At 35.4% G+C, this 5,386-nt stretch overlaps 1 pseudogene; it reads left to right on the forward strand.

Annotated features, from left to right (window-relative positions):
- The first annotated feature begins 1,508 nt into the window (after positions 1–1,508).
- On the forward strand, positions 1,509–1,654 carry LOC116510859 (annotated as a pseudogene).
- Positions 1,655–5,386: the final 3,732 nt, after the last annotated feature.

The following is a 5,386-nucleotide window of genomic DNA, read 5'->3' on the forward strand; positions in this document are numbered from 1 at the left end:
CAGACTGCCTGACCAACCGACCAACTAACCACCCAGTCCTTTACCAAAAAACACAACAGCCACTAGCAGCATAATGGTCTTATGAAAGCTTTGTATTTCTATTTCAGATGCAGCACACACACTTTATAAGACATAGTAGAAGGACAATAGAACAAATCACATAGAATGTGGCAAGATATTTCGATGAAATATATAATTTCAGATACGCTTTTTTCCCTTCAGTATTCAGGCCAAGCCTTAATACTCTTTCAAACTAAGTTTTACCCATATCTCTTATTGAGTAGATCTAGGATTTGGAACAAAATCTGTGCAATAAATCAACTTCTATAATTATTGTTAGATTGTATCTTTTAGGCAGTAGACATGTTTGGGGACTTTGCTTTACGAGGCTGAAGAAATCTTGTTTAAGTAAATGTGGAATTGCATTTTATATTTTACATCATTTCCTAAACTGATTTAGAATTTTACTAAAACTACTAGAGGATAATTTCAATTGTCAGTTTTCTTTTCTTTCAGTTTGAAATTGGGCTATTTATTTGTTAGTAATTTTAAAATCTTCATTGATTTTAAATCATGACAGCTTTTAATATTTCCTGGATGATAAAATGATATGTACCCAGTAGATTCAGCTAATTCTATAGATGTGATGGACTTCTACAGACATTCTGCAGATATTGCTGGGTTCTTTAATATAACTATACCTTGTTTTTATTAATTTTGTCATTAATCAATGACAAAAACATATTAAGGCCTAAGATATCTTTGGAATTTCTTCAATTTTTCTGCAGTGAAGGTCACATTGGCTATATTGTCATTTCAAATATAAGAGGCCTTCATTTTTTTTAAAAAATGTGTTCATGTGTGTCTTTTCTTTAACCTTCTTTGTGTTTCTTTTATGATTCACTTTGGCAGCAATTATTAACATTTTGTTTTATTGCTGCTTCACTGCCCCTTGAGTTATAGCAAGGTGAAAAGTGAATAGGTATGCAATATATACAGTGTTGTTTGGATCAATGAAAACTCTGAGCAGTAGGAAGAATATTAATTTATTAATGAATGGTAAGGACACTTGATGGCAGTTATGTTTTACAAAATATTTTAATTTACTAGATTTAAGAACATAAGTGAACCTAGCCACAGTAGACAATGTAGAATAATTTGAATAGCCCATAAGAAATTGACCTGAAAATGCATTAAAGAACAAGTAGGACTTTTTATCTTTACCACAGATCCACAGATCTGTACAGGAAAACATGTACAATCACATTTTCTATAGAAGCCCTACAAAACATTATGCAGAGCAAGTTTATATTTCTTACTTTATTTTACCATGTAAAGTAGTCTATGGGCAGTATACAGTTTTGTATACTGTAGTCTATCTACAGTATACATTGCTTGGAATAATAATCAGAGTATCAACATCATGGATGGGGTTGAGCAAAATTTATAAATTGTATAAGCCAGCCTAACACAAACACTAATTCACTTGATTATTTTGTTGGCACCCAATCGCTTCTCGGCCTTTTGGCTAAGATCAAGTGTAGTATCATATTTATACAGTAGTTCTGATTGTATCTACATTGCATAAAATTTGTATTTATAAATATAAACCTTTTTTCCACCTACTTACAAAAAGCTCAAAAGAGGACAAATTTTATTTGATTTAGGTGTTTATTTAATAAGGGAATACTATAATCAGTTATAGCTTAATGATAAACCCTAAAAATTTATATTTGTGACTTAGAGATTTATAGATACCACTGCCTACTAACTTAACTAATTAACTCCTGTTAATACAAAAACCCTACAATAATAAACTATTATGTCCTCACTAGCTCTTGACCTTTGCCTTTGTTTTCTAAATTTTTTTGTACAAAAACATTTGTTTTCAACCTCGTTCCAATATTGTCTCCTTTAACACCAATAAAGTCTCTTTTTTTACTTCCCCCTTTATGTTAGCATAGTTGTACATAGTTAGCATAATTGTTGAAACAATTAAGGCACTAGGGAACAGGCTGTTCCTTCCTCCCTGCATTCCTCTATAGCAGTGTTGGTGAACCTTTTCGGTACCCAGTGCCGAAATGGGAGTACGTGCATTTGTGTGTACCAGAAACCGGAAGAGCAGCTTCCCAGTGCACATGTACATTCCTGGAAGATAATTTTCTGGTTTCCAGTGTGCGCATGCACACCAGCCAGCTGGTCTTTGCATGTGGATGCATGTCAGAAACCAGAAGACTAGGTGGCCAGTGCACATGTGCGCACCGAAAACCAGAAGGTCATCTTCCCAGTGCGCACATGCACACCAGCTGGCTGCTCTTCTGGTTTCTGGCGCTCCCATGTGAATGAAGACCAGCTGGCCAGTGTGCAGAAACTCAGAAGATCAATGGGTGCCCAGAGATGGCTCTGCATGCCACTTCTAGCATGTGTGCCATAGGTTTGCCACCATGGCTCTATAGGTTCATAGGGGAAATTTCAGGAATGAAACAATGAGCATTAAGCTTCCTTGACACTACATTGCAAGACTCCTACATTTCAACTTTCAAATGTTTTTTTTTAAAGCAGTAGGAATACAAAAACTTTGCAGTGATTAGGGATTGTAAATCAAGGGCATATGCTTCACCAAGTCTGGACAGAAACTAAAAGTGACCCTATTGGGAAATACATGGATTGAAAATAGTTCTCTGGCTTCAGAAGTAACCATCAGACCAGTTTCAAGACATTTTAAAAAGCCATGGGTATGCAGTGGTTACCATGTAGTATTGCAGACTAATTCTGCCGACGGCCAGCAGTTTGATCCTGACTGGCTCATTCTTCCGAAATGGGTAAAATAAGGAGCCACATTGTTGGGGCAATATGCTGACTTTGTAAACTTCTTAGAGATGGCTGTAAATTATTGTGACCTGTTATATAAATCTAATTGTTATTGCTATTTAAAAGAACAAATACCAACAATTCTCAAGCAGAAAAAGAAAACATACAAATCCAGCTTTTACTTTTCTTTAAACAGTATGTCATGTAATTGGAGTTGAAGAACTTGACTGAAATTCAGAGTTATTTTCTTTGAAAAATTAGTATGAGTTTAGATAAGAATCACACTCCATCTTTGAAGTATGGAATAACTTGTATGAATTATTGCTACATTATGGCTTCTCACCAAGATTTTAGTAGTTATCATTATTTATCAGCACTATGCTGTAGTCACAATGGAAACTTTACCCCTTAGGATGACAGCAATTATGAATTTTACAGAGTCACAATGCCCTGCACCTGAAGCAACCTTGTTTTACTAAGAGTTTTCTTGTCACCATACATCACTGCCAGAAATCCAATTAAATGATCCTTGACCTTTGGGACAAAAATTGTAGGTGCTGCATTGAATAGCAAGCTCCCCACAAGAAACTAAAATCTAGAGTAGAACTGCAATCTTTTGAGACATTGTAATTAGGAGTCAGCAATCAATCAATTTAAAAGTTTCCTCTAAACTCTTATTTATTACACTTAATTATACTCTATACTTAAATCCATTTATTTTGCATATGTTCAATACATTTCAAAACCTCTTTATTTATATGTAAAATTTAAGATAAAATTCCTTGTCTTGCCTTTTCTTGCCTCTGAATGTAATGAGTTTAATTAAGAAAGATGAAATTATATTAATTTTTAAAGTGAACAATAATATCATTCTGGTTGAAAAGGTAAATTATATATTTATTTTCTTATTCAAATATAAGCAACTATTTAACAGTGAACTACATTGTATATAGCAATGCTAACTAGAAACAAATATTAGGTTCCAAATCCTTGTCTAGGCTTTTCTCCATATTAGATTATTTCCTGATAGAGTAGTCTTTTCTCTCAAAATTATAATTCCAAGATCTGTTACAGTTCTAATCAGTTGTTTCATTATGAGAAATGCTAATATCAATAGGGTGGGGCTGTTATGATATTGTAATGCAAAAATGGATTTATATTTCTAGGGATGTGTTATAAAGTTTCTTTAGTATCAGTTTAAGAGGGAGATTGTATAACAATTTTTTCTACCCTCATGAATTTTCTTCCTCTGAAAATCATGAAAATTAGTATTCTTCCTGTCTCTCTGCAGGTTCTTAACCTGTTTATAGAATGGTTAAAGGTCTATAATCTTTCATAAGTGTCAAGAAAAAAAGTTTTCGGCACCAGTAGAAGTGATGTAGGTTTGATATTGCAAGATTATCTGGGAAGACTTCTAACCTGAGGAAATGGACAGAGTTCCTTATGCTGTTAGTTTGGCCACATCTGTGTTAGATCTGTGGCCCTCCTTGTTTGTTCTGTAGGCATGACTTGGGCGTGACTTGGTGGGTGTGGCTTGTGGTCATGTGACTGGGTGGTGTGGCCAAGTCGTCATCACTTATTTGCACAGAACAACACTTTACACAAAAACAACACAACTGGCTCACACACAACACAGAAGCAGTTGCACCTCACATCAAAGAGCCCCTGCAACAAGCAGGAAACTCATAGAATCACAAACAGCTTAAAAAGCAACTTTCACACTTTACACAAAACAACATTGTGCAACACACTCACAATGCAACATTGTGCAATTCACACACAATGCAAAAGCAGCTGTACCTCACAGAAACTGGCCCCTGCAACAGATTTAACAGAACCACAAAGAGCTCAAAAAGCAACTTTCACACTTAACAAAAACACAATGCTCACAAAATGTCCCCTGCAACAACAAGCAGGAAACTCACACTCACAGTGAACTCACAAAACCAACTATCAAGAGCACAAAATGTCACATAAAGCTTGGTGTGATTTTGTGTGTTTGTGTAGTGAGTGTGAAACACTAGACAAACACAGAAAATCTCAGAAAGCTGCACAAATATAAAAATATAAAAGCAGTTAAAACTTTAGAAATTTTAGATGGTTATTATTTTCTAAAAGAAAAAGTTCCTAAAAACCCCCCAAGTAACCTTTTTAAAAAAAAAGTAAAAAAAAACACAACCCACTTACTTACCTGTTCTGACCCCCTCCTCCATTCAGTAACCACTGCCGAGACAAGCTTAACTGGAATGTACTTTAATAGCAAGAAACCAAAACCTTGGTGGCTGAAAGCCAAGCATAACAAACAGATAAGGACCTTGGCAGCAACTCAGACAAACTCGGGCAGCAATAAACACAGATAAGGCTTGGCAGCAATCCAGCCTGCCAAGCTCACACAAAGTTCTCCGACATTCGATTCTGTGTTAACTTCTGCAAAGAGGGGTGTGTGCGCAAGTAGCTTTTTATAATCTGGAGAGGATCCTAATGACCACCAGCTGAGTGCAATTACCTCCTGTAATTGCGTAATTGTTCCTGACGCCTAGTAGCTCTTTGATGGTGTGCATCCAGGAACAACTCA

Source organism: Thamnophis elegans, chromosome 6 (genome assembly GCF_009769535.1).
Source record: "Thamnophis elegans isolate rThaEle1 chromosome 6, rThaEle1.pri, whole genome shotgun sequence".
NCBI lineage: Eukaryota > Metazoa > Chordata > Lepidosauria > Squamata > Colubridae > Thamnophis > Thamnophis elegans.